Source organism: Nelumbo nucifera, chromosome 1, assembly GCF_055504915.1.
Source record: "Nelumbo nucifera cultivar China Antique chromosome 1, China Antique-T2T, whole genome shotgun sequence".
NCBI lineage: Eukaryota > Viridiplantae > Streptophyta > Magnoliopsida > Proteales > Nelumbonaceae > Nelumbo > Nelumbo nucifera.
In genome coordinates this window covers 15,664,328-15,676,674 of record NC_142649.1, presented here as the reverse complement: position 1 = coordinate 15,676,674, position 12,347 = coordinate 15,664,328, and the positions used below count along the sequence as shown (strand labels likewise).

The 12,347-nt window shown below is 36.9% G+C and overlaps 1 pseudogene; it reads right to left on the bottom strand.

Moving 5' to 3' along the window:
• Positions 1-1,032: 1,032 nt before the first annotated feature.
• LOC148802943 (putative phospholipid-transporting ATPase 4 pseudogene) lies at positions 1,033-3,132 on the bottom strand (annotated as a pseudogene).
• Positions 3,133-12,347: the final 9,215 nt, after the last annotated feature.

Genomic DNA, 12,347 nt, shown 5'->3' with positions numbered 1-12,347 from the left:
CTGCGTTGGTAAGGGGAAAGGGAGGAAAGACAAGCAGCCAAACCCCTGGAGAGGTTGCCTATATACCCTCCGACAAAGGATTAAGCCAATGTAGCTCGTTGGAACTGAAATCCCGGCAATGAGATGAAGGGTGATGGATGGCTAGATGGGAGATGGAGGATGGTTGGAATGGAAAGAAGGGAGAGAGAGAGAAGAGAAATGGCAGTTTAGGGGTGGAGGATGAGGTCCAAAAGTCTTATCAAATGGATAGAAAGTATCTATTTATAGTTTTTGGGTGCACATTCAAAAGCTTCTTGAGTTGTCATTCCTTCCCCAGTTTATCCTCTCAAAGTTTTTTTTACACATTTAAAACATGTGATTAATATAACTTTCCAAAAAGTTTTTGTTAGTTATCATTTTCACGTTAACCCTTTCGTTCTAGAATCACTACAAGAAAATCGGTCTAAGGCAGCGGTCGCCTGACCGCCGGCTTAGGCCTTAAAGACTGCCGGCTAAGGCGGCGGTCTTCAGTCCGCCCCCTAAACCTCTGCCAGCTTAGATGCAAATAACCGTCGCCTTAGGTGGCCGGTTCAATTTGCTCTAAAGCGGCGGTCACACCGAGTCGCCGGTTTGGCGGCGGTTCAGACCGCCGGCTTAGATCTATTTAGACCGCCACCTTAGGTCTGTCTAAATGTTGTTTCCGTTTTTAGGCGGCGGCCTAGACCGCCGGCTTAGATCTCTTCAGATCGCCGCCTTAGATTTTTTATGCCCAAGGCAGTGGTTGTATGACCGCCGACTGTCTTTTTTTCATTATTTATATCAATTTGATTTCTACATTTTTTTAGTACCTGTTTAATATAGATCTCATGGCACATAATACATAAAAATCAATCTAAATAAAAAACTCTTAATTAAATTATTTATTATTATAATATCCAAAACATATTGCTTAAATACAATATCCAATTGACGTATAAAACGGTACAAGGCATTTAAAAAAAATCTTCTTGAATAATGTAACACATCTTCATATTTAACTTCAGCACCCCAACTGCAGCAATAGTAGAGCCACCCTTCTCTGTTATCAGGCCTTCTTTACCACTTTCTTCCAACCTAAACAACTTGAGAAAATCTCTTGGTCATCTATTTTATGAAGTCACTAGATAGTGAAACTGGATTCCGGTGCTCATTGCCGCCAACAACAGGGACAACCATCAAGTTGGCTTACTGTTTCTTCCTTCCTGCATGGCTTTCTGGTGATCCTTGTAAAAATCAAAATCATCCAGGATGGATCAATTTCATAATTCTTGAAAATGTTCAACATTTCAATTCCTTGATCCAATTTGACCTGCAAAAAATACTGGTATTAGATAGAAAAAGAAATTAAGGTTGAAATGAAAACCCACATGGGCACTACATCAAAAGCAAACAAATAAAACATAACCAATAGTATATCATGCATACATAATAAAATGGGCCAGGGAACCTACAAGGTATAATTTAGCTCTGCCCCTGGTATTCAGTCCCTGCTACTGCTAACCTCTCTTTATTCTTATTATTTTTTTCAGGAGAAGTTAACCTCTATTTAAAATTCTGTGTGCATTATATGATATAATAAACCCAACCCGACCCAAGTCAAGTAGGATTTAAGTTGAACAGTTCATGGTAATCTTCAGGTCAAATTAGGTTAAGACTGAATGTTCAGTACACATGGACTTGCTACTGTTAGCTCCACAAAACCCAAACCTGCCCAAGTTGCACTCTTTATAGACTCCAAAAGAGAAAGACAAGCTTATCCCCTTTTGTAGTTTGTCCTCCACAGCAGTTGCACCTACAAGAATTAAATCTTTTTCCATCTTATCTGATACCTGTTCAAGCATCACCTCTCTATCACCACCTACATTAGTCTTTGCCTTGAGAAATTCACTGTTCCAGTTAGAATACTCAGCCACTTCTAGCTTTCTATATGCAAGTGCCAAAGTCTGCAAACCTGCTTCTCCATATTCACTTAGATGCCTACTTGTCTCCTCCAAATATGTTCTTCCATTTTTGGCTAACCGGTCAAAAACTATGCTGCATGATCCAAGCAAGAAAACATACAGTGAGTGTTTGAAAATGAAATTAATGTAGCTTTAGGAGAACACAACCAAAATGGATGGCTTGACCTACTAGAAAACTTGAAGATCTCTTGGGGAAAACACATTCTACAAACAAAAAATAGCATATAAATCAGACCTGTCTGCACCTTTGCACAGAAGAAGAACCTCTCCATTTTTGTCCTGAACAATAACAGACATTCGCTTCCATTTGCTACTAAACTCCAATAGATATAGAACTTTTAACTCCCTGAAAATGTTCCAACAAATAGGTGGATTAGATGCCATGAATCAAAACAATGAAGAATTGGAGACCCTAAAATATGTTTGTATTCTGACCTTTCAATCAGGTGCTCAGAAGAAGGATATCTTTCTCGAGTGGAGAAACTTGTCTGAGTCCATTTACAGAATTTAAAACCAAAGTCTAGCTGTAACAAGAAAAGCTCCCTCATCTAGTGATTCAGCCTCATAGTTGAAACTGCCAGTTTCCTCATTTAGCTCAGGAATTGTTGTGTGGGAAAGTGCCAGTATCCGAAAGAACAACAATATGGTGTTTGAATTGGGTTCTTTCAACCAATTTCCATCCATGTAGCTATTTCAACTTCACTAGAACCCATACCATAGTTAACACCAGTAATGGAACACTTGAGGAAGTCCATCTGATTGCATGTTAAAGTGCCCGTCTCATTAGAAAGAATAGTGTCAACCTGGCCGAGCTCCTCATTCAAATTTGATGTACAAGCTTCAGCAGGATTGCTCGTCTCCTCATCATACATGTTTATGTCTTGGTTAATGAACATTGATTGCAAGACCTTCACTACTTCGATTGAGACATAGAATGATAATGGGTATTAGATAGCCATAGAGGATAAGAGCAGTGACCAGATGGAAAGTACCTGACAACATAGGCTTTGATGAATTATACAAATTTGTAGTATCTTCTGGTTGCAAGTACCACCAGTCTGGCATCCCAAACTGTCTTCACAGCAAATCCTATAGAGTTGATCAACGATATCAGAACAAGAAGGGTACAAAGGATGTATATTATTTTATCCATTTAACTCCAGACATGTCACATATCTACCACACTCTTTTTTTTGACATGTTTGTTCTGCTCAACACTCTAATTCCATACCAGATTGGGTTTAAAACCAAACTACAAAAAAGCATGTAATATGCATATAGAAAAGCAAAAGTTAGATACATTATTTATTTATTTATCCTCTTCTCTTAACAAACAAAAGTGCATGATCAAACAACTCAGTGCAACTTAATAAAGCCTTAATCCAACTATATTAAATCTACTAAAGTGGGTTTGGTTGGCCTCAATTAACCCAACTAGAAGGTAAAAAAGCAGAATTCTCACCAGGCTTCAACATCAAAGCAGATCCTTTACAAAGGTGGAGAAGATCATCCATGCCATTCTCACCCCCATCCATTTAGCAAAATCTAAGAATAATAATCTGTCCCAACTGAGAGACATGTACTATATGTTAATCAAAGCCAGAAAAAAAGAAAGAAAAATAAAAATATTTACAAAATACACTACTGTTCTTCCTCCTATAGAACTTAGAAAAATAATCTAGGCTTATGGAGACTGTAGGTGAGGAATGTTAAAAATTACTGCTTAAGGATTGAGGAAACCTCGTTCTCAGATTTCTTTATACACTTGTAGGTTGTTTGAGCAACTCGTGGCCTTCTGGAGCCCTATCTTGTTTGCCATTTGAATAGTTCTAATTTTGTTTGTTTGTCAAAGAATATGAAATAAAATAAAGTCATTTATTAGAAAAGTAAAAAAAATTCAAATATGTCAATTCAAGGAGTTAATGAGTAGATATTAAGGAGGCTCAAAAAAGTACAGCTTACCACACTAGCTGACCAATACGACTCTGGTCTGATTATTAATAAGATCTGGGTCCAATGTGTTGGACCCAGTTAATAATTTGTTGGGTGATAAGTTCCTACATTTATACTCCATTAGGAACTTTGTCCAATCTCATAGATGCCCCAAAATATATAGAATTTTAGATGAACAAAGTACTAAAACTGAAACAGCTTTATTGTTCAGGTCTCAAAATTCAAGGTGTCCATATTGTGAAAACCATAAAAAAGAAACCAAAATGCTGAACATCATCACTGTATTAACCCAATCTAAAGTCCGAACAGTTTTTCAAAAAAAAAATCTAAAGTTTGAACCCGTGTACAAAAGAAATTTTATCATGTTTCAGTCGGAGACTTGGGTAAGATGTATATAGAGAAAGGAAAGAATAAAAAACAATTATTCATTGGAAAAATCCATTTGAACATACTGACTACTTTTTCATATAAAAGGTCTTCTATATGCTTTCCAATGGTTACACAAACCAGATGAAAAGGGATATTCTGCAACAGCCCTCATAGAACAGACTGTTGTATTGTTTGAATCACATAATATTCTTCTCTTTCTTTTTGTTTGTTTTGGTGCTTTTCCATTTTAAATTTCCAAAATGGTGGGGATACTGACTGTCTGTAGGCCATGAACCGAATCAAACCAGCTGTTTGTGCTTGCACATAAACCCAGTAACACAGAGAACTAGTCTGCATATCCCGTGATGGCATAGGGTATTTTTGAACCCATTATGGTGATGATAGTCATTTTCTACTATTTAATGTGAAACCTCCTAAAGCTCTCATTCCACCCACACAGCCTCAATAGCTCAAATTGCTGAAGGAGTGAAAAAACAGAAGAAGAAGAAAATTTTACTACCCCAAACTTATCTTCTACATACCCATTGCCATGGTATTAAACTGGAAGGGAGTCTGGTTCCCTTTTCTTGGTTGAACCGTCTGGTTCAGCCTCAAAACTGTCAAAGCCATCCAGTTTGAATAAGTTTAGCTTTCAAAACTTTGATTAGTTATTACAGGGCTTTTGTGATACAAGTACGACCATATTGGTTAGGTTGAACTTTATGGCAACTAGTCTTTTGATTAAATTTCCTGAAGAAAATTTGTATACTAGATCATTAGTGCTCATGACCACCTCATGTGTGGCCCCAATTAGAATCAAAATTGACAGCCTTTTTTGATAGCTCCCTTTAGCTCTAAGTCTCTAACCCAAAGTAGGGTCAATCCGAGACAATGACCATATGCTAACAGAGATGGCCCATGAAAATCCTTAGAACCAAATGATTCAAAGTCACATGTGATTGCTATTGTGCTAGGTTCTTCCAATGTTGAATGTGCAGTCAAACTTGAACTGTGCTTGTATAACAAACTGGATCTTTGAGAAAAAAATTATGCGGGACCTTTAGTTAGGGCTTCCAAGTATAGTTGTAGATTGAAATTAATCTCTGGTGACGGAAGAAACCAAAATAGGTATAGTGACAATGGAAATACTACAGTCTACAGCCTATATTTTGACAACCAAAGTGACAATATGCAATAATCTTAAACAGCTCTAAGGATAGAGACATTTGAAGGATTTGACTTTGACCCATTTGTTAATGGCTGAAATAGATGGGACCCATTTGAATGTGAATTGTATTGATAGAAGACAAAATGCCCAAAAGTAAAAGATTTGACTTTGACCAAAATCTAAGGATAGAGAAATCATATATGATGGGTCCCAATTCCCACCCTACGAGTGGCAATTAGTGGATTTATCAATAAAGTTATCTCCTCCCCCTCGGCCCATATTGGCACATGTAGGGCCTGGACTTGTTCACAAAGGCCTATACTCAAGTACATCAATCCATGGGTTGAAGGCCTGTGGCACTATAGATTTCTGGTATTGTACCTGGCATCGGTGTAGTAGGCTTTAGAGTTTAGTCTCAACTCTCCAGGTCTCTTGCAGATTGTTGAAGCTGATTTCTGAATTGTCTGATAAAAAGTTGGTGGTTGTTTAGAACGGGCTTTAGAATTTGGGCTGAATTGCAGAATGCCATCTAAACAATCACCACTTACCAAACTCGGCCATGATGCAAATCAACAGTCATGCCACAGGAAAAAAAAAGTGGAAACTAGGAATGCATACAGAAAGAAAGAAAGGAACACAGGGCATATAGTCCATAAGAGGAAAATCCAGAAAACAAAAATAGTGACAAAAGTGTATCAAGATTTTGAACTTTTTATATTTAGCAATAAAAAAAGAAATCAGGAAATAAGCATAACTGCATGAGGCACCAGATGTCAACCACAGTATAGATAATGCATTCAAGTTTTGCAATAAGTGATTCTAGCATACTTCACAGGTATAACAGTTGAGTATATCTCATAGTGAGTAATTAGTGAATTTTTACCACATAATGGTTTTGTAGAAACAAACAAGTCTTCCTAACCACAGAATTATTTATGTGAAACATAGATTCATGAAAGCATCATGCAACGGAACCTAAAAAAGAGGTTCACATTTCACCATTTTTTCAGTTCTGTATAAATCTAAATCCATGAATTTTGCCGAAGGGGATTTCAGAACTTATAAACATCAAAAAAATATATTTTCTATTGTGAAGAAAAGTCTTCTTAAAGAAAAATCAAGTGATGGAAATAAAAATCTTCTATTGTTAAGAAACCCAACCCACCCAAAACAAAACTCCAACTTCTAAATCTCTACCAATCTCTAATTGCTTCATATCTCCAATTCCTACTAAACATCTTTAACCAGCAAAATCAAGTGATGGAAATAAAATCCAAAAAAGAAAAAGAAACGGCAAGAAAACAAAATATAACATCAACAAATTAAGAAAAAGGAGAAATGAAGTATGTTCCTCATATCCCACAACTGTTATAAATATCATAAAAGCATTACTTAGACTAAAATTGATAATATTTATAAGATAAGACTATGATAATAGGACCAAAATCCTTAATAATAAGACACATAGATTCATTACCAGAAAAGTGCCACACCACTGAAAATAGTAGAAAAACATTCACTCTCAGATAAACAATGCGCAAATTCTATATAGGTTTCTAAAATATTCTGGAAAATAAATATATATTCATTGTCCACCTAGCGTCCCATTATGTGAAGTGGATGCAAGTATATGTCGAACCTTGTCATTCCATGATAAGAAAGAAACATCCCTTTGAGCACCAGAACCAGCACCCTGAAAAAGTTTTCACAGATTAAATGCTACAAATATCTTAAAAGAAATAGGATTGCATAGTCAAAGCTCAAGTCAATTAAACATAGCCTTATCCCAATTCCGGTTTGACTATAAAATCCGCCGAAGGTATTATGGCCCGCCTTAGATATGCCTATAGCGGCGGTCACAAGGACCGCTGGCTTTAACCATTTTTCTTGTAGTAAATATTCTTTGTTTAGTCATTTAGGTCACATGTTTTATTCTTCTTATAGAATAAGATGGCTTGGATGCACCTTTATTTCTAAAATGTTCATCCCTTAGTTGTGCACATTAATTTGAAGCCTAATAGAGTTGATTCCTATAAGTCATGCAAGTATGTTCTGTGGCAAATTCCAAAAATTGGTATTATCAAAATAAATTTTGATGCATCCCAACTAAACAATGAGTTGTGCTCAATCGCAACCATAGCTAGGAACTTCATGGGTGAGGTGGTAGATTACAAGGCTTACTACTTAGGTTCAACGACAATCAACTTGGCGGAAGCTTGGGCCGCATGGGAGGCCCACAACTTGGCAATGAATTTCCCTAACCATTCCATTATCATTGAAGGCGATTCCTTGATCGTGATTTCTTGAAGCATGATCGACCCCCCCCTGGAATCTACGAAGCATCATTGAAGAGTGTTTGGATTTGAAGAATCCAGCAAATGAAGACTTGGTTTACAATCATGTGTATCAAGAAGCTAATCAAGTGGCAGACTGGCCCGCCAATCAATCTTTTTCTTTTCAATAGGGTATAGTAAGTCTCAATCTTAGTGATCTTCCATGGAATTTAGCTTGTATTTGTAAGTTTGATTTATGGGGATGTGCTATCCTCCGTCTTGTGTAGCCCCTCTCGGTTTCTATAAAAAAAAAATTAAATGGTATTGTATTGGAAAATTGAGTACTTAAATTTAATTAACCAAATTGGCCTGGGTTCAATTCCCGAGTTGGCTGAATTGTGTACTTATGTAAAGCCACCCTCTTACAACATGGTTGTCACAAAACCAATAATGAATGCCATTGTGGCGCTTTCAATTTACCATGGAAAGATGAAAGAATTTGGTTTGTCTGTCACCAGCTTACAGGTTACAGCCAATCATTGTGGGCCTATTGTTGCTAAAATAACTCCATTTTCAAAAGTTTATCTTTTTTTTTTGAAAAGCGAAGAAGTGTACTACACACAACGGGGGGTAGTATGTCCTCAAAAATCTGCAAAACAAATAAGAAGGGAAGGGGGAAGGGAATTGATACAAAAATCTAGGTTAAGGGGTAGAAGAAGAAAGAGCTTCTCATGAGCAAGCCAATCTGCCACCTAGTTAGCTTCTCTGAAAAATGCTAGTACCAAAGACCTCCCTCAAATAGAACTCTCCTCCTCAAGAAACAAGAGATGATACCTTTCAAATTCCAAGGAACTTCCACCTTTTTGCCGAGGCACGAGATGACCAATAATGAATCACCCTCGATTATAATAGGATGCTCTCTATAGTTTGTCCCTTGAATATGTGCTTTCCATGCAGCCCAAATACAATCGGTAGGCAGTTCTCTTCAAAAGTTCAAATACATCAATTTTGGCCATAGTGGGTTTGCCCACTATTTCCTTAATTTTACTAGAAAAAGTTTTCAATGTTCCTACGAGCCCAAGTAGAAAAATGAAGTTTGCATTAACTGGAACGTTCTCAAAAAGAAGCCTGACACTCAACCCAAAGCTAGTGGGCATGCTATTCATTGTGTTGAGTTGAGGCATGAAAATTCATTGAACAACAGAATAGAAATTTCCCTTTCAACCAATAAATAAGTAAAAAATGAAACGAAAAAAATAAAGAAGTTTAGAGAAAAGGTAATTAGGGCCTCTTCCACACAAATGACTTCAAAGTCTTCAAAAAAGTTAAACCTAGTTTGCAATTAATTGTTTAGTCATTTTTTACACCATTTGTATTAATTGTTTAGTCATTTTTATGAATTTCATTTATTTTTATCCATTTAATATTTTGAATATTTTTAAGTTAAATTAATTGTTTAATCATTACTTTTAAAATGATTGTCTTTGAATAAAATTCAGTTACTACCATAACATTTGAAGTGACCACTTTTTAGGATTAGGATGCTAAGTGTGTGAATTTTAAGAAAGTGGAATTATCACTTTTTTTTTTGAGTGAATAAATCTTTTTTAGATTGAGAGTTTAACATCTTCTAAAATCCTATTTGATGAGGGGTGAATTGGCCCTTCACTGACCTAGCAACACGTGGCATGGGTAAACCCTGGAACCGACCTGAAACCACTAAGGCAAGAACTCACAGAATAAGTTCCCGTTCCAAAAACCTGAAACTTCCATGAAACCACGGAGTATAATTAAACACTGAAAATCAATATATAACTCCAAGCATATCAAGTTTTATATGGATAATCGGTGTAAATATAACTTCAATAAAAATTATGTAAATATTACGTCAATAATACTGATTCGTATTTAAAACTTTTAAACTAATCGATGTATAACTCCAGTGTACATGTAACTTTGATAAAAATAATGTGAAATTTGCAGCAATGATACTCACTTTTAAACCAATCGATGTATAACTCCATCGGTGTAAAAATACATTCACACCGCTTTCAAACGCAACAGCCTCAACACCTTGTAAACAATAACATGCATGGCACATGCACTGCATGGTGCATACACGTGGACCTCCTCTCTCTCCCCCTTCACCCCGTAGACTCCCACTTCAGTTTATATTGTAATTACCTCTCATACTGTATTTCTCTCTTTTGTAAATAATCCTTATCTCTGTAGATTATCTCTGGATAAACTTATCCTAGTAAGATAAGCTCTATCCCAATTAGGATTATATCTAATCTATCCTAACTAAGATAGGACTTACCCACTCTTGTACTCTATAAATATCAGTAATGACAGACAAACAAGGTAATTCGACCATTATTCTCATATAGTATCAGAGCCATAAGCAGTTCTTTGTTTCATTTTTCTCTCCTTTTTAAGTAGTTTTTCTTTTTTCTTCTTCAGGTTTTTTGTCATGTCTTCCAACATGTCTACCAATTCGATCAATCAAATAAACTTCGGAGCATCGAGGAATCACATTCCTCAGTTGATTTCGGTTTGGTTGGATGGTTCCAACTATATTGTATGTAATTTTCAGGTTAAAAATGCCCTTCTGAGCCATGAGCTCCTTGGATATGTCGATGGGACAACCCCTTGTCCATCTCACTCGATGACAGAACCCTAAACATAATGGGTTAAGCAGGATCGTTATATTTTTAACTGGCTGTTATCATCTCTGATGGAAATAGCACTAGCGCAGGTCGTGGGAAGCAAAACCAGCAAGGATGTTTGGAAAACCCTCGAGAGCCTTTATTCTCCTCGATGAACAGCTAGTGCCGTTGGTCTCAAAAACGAACTCGGAGCACTATGAAAGAATGATCTCTCCATGACTGACTATTTGCAAAACCTCAAGGTACTTGGTGACAAGCTAGCCGCAATTGGAGAGCCTCTGACAAATTCGCAGCTAATTCATCATGCTTTCAATGGCCTCGGTCCAGACTATGATGCTTTCTCTATAGCTATCATTACCCGAACAGATGGACTATCATTTGCTAGCTTACAAGGCATGCTTATCACTCATGAAAATTGTTTGCTTCATTCAGTAATTGCACAAGCTACCTCTCCTTTTGCGAATCTTGCCTCTAAAGGGAAAGATTCCAAGAAATATAATAAAGTTGATATACCTCAAATTGGTAATGGATCCACCAAGCCCTCAAAATACAGTAATAATCCCTGCCAGATTTGTAGAGGACGAAATCATTTTGCTAGGTATTGTCAGAAACTCCTTGCACATATTGACAGTTTGAAGAGCCCTAAACGACCACAATCCCTGGCATTTACGACTGCTTCCGGCAGCAACAAGCAGAATACAAATATCTGGTTTCCTGATTCTGGAGCAACACATCACCTCACTTCAGATCTCAATAAACTGCAAATCCATTCTGACTATGATGGATATGATTAAGAAATTATTTCTTCTTAGCATTTACCGATAATTTCTAGTATTGCATTTAATTTTTGTTCAGCTTGCTCAATGGCCAAAAGTCATGTACTTCATTTTTCCATAAACCATACTATTAGTAAATCTCTTTTGGAATTAATTCATTATGACTTATGGGGACCCTCTCCAATGACATCTGCTTCTGCCTATCATTACTATGTTATTTTTGTTAATGATTTCAATTGGTATAGTTGGATTTTTCCACTCACCTGCAAATATGAGGCTTTTAATGTGTTCTTGAAATTTAAAGCTAATGTTGAATTACTACTTGATTCTAAAATTAAATATTTTCAAAGTGATGGTGGCTTTGAAATTAAGACCTTTGAAAATTATTTTAATCATGTGGGTATCTCTCGCCGTATATCCTATCCATATACATAGGCACAAAATGGGCGAGCTGAACGCAAACATCACCATATTGTTGAGACTGGTATTGCTCTTATGACTCATGTTGGAGTCCCTCCTAAATATTGGTTCGAAGCCTTCTCTACTACCGCCTATCTCATTAATCGGCTTCCTAGTTTGGTTCTTGGATCATGCTTTCCGTTTGAGAAATTATTCGGTCGTCCTCTGGACTACCTCGAACTTCGTGCCTTTGGTTGTGAATGCTTTCCACATGTTCGGCCATATAATAAGTACAAATTACAATCTCACTCTCTTTCATGTGTATTTCTTGGGTATTCTAATTCTCATAAAGGATATGTTTGTTTGCATCACTCTACGGGACGAATCTTCATCTCTTACAATGTTATTTTTAAGGGGGGTTATTTTCTGTTTCTCCATACCACGGATACTGCATCACCACCATCCTTGACTCCACCTCCTCCGGTTGGGGCTCCTCCCCTTGTTGCTGATTCAGACACTGCATTGCCAGGCGAAGTTTCATCCTCTCCATTGTCTCCTTAGGATGTTGTGCCCCCACCTTCCACTTCCACTACTGAATCTGTTGCTTTCGTTTTACCACCTTCTTCTTCTTTGCATCCGATAACCACTCGATCTCGACATGGTATATTCAAGCCCAATCTGAGGTATGCCTTACTTGCTAGTCCTCTTCCTAAATCTGAACCAACTTGTTATTCTCAAGCTCACAAGGATCCTCGATGGGT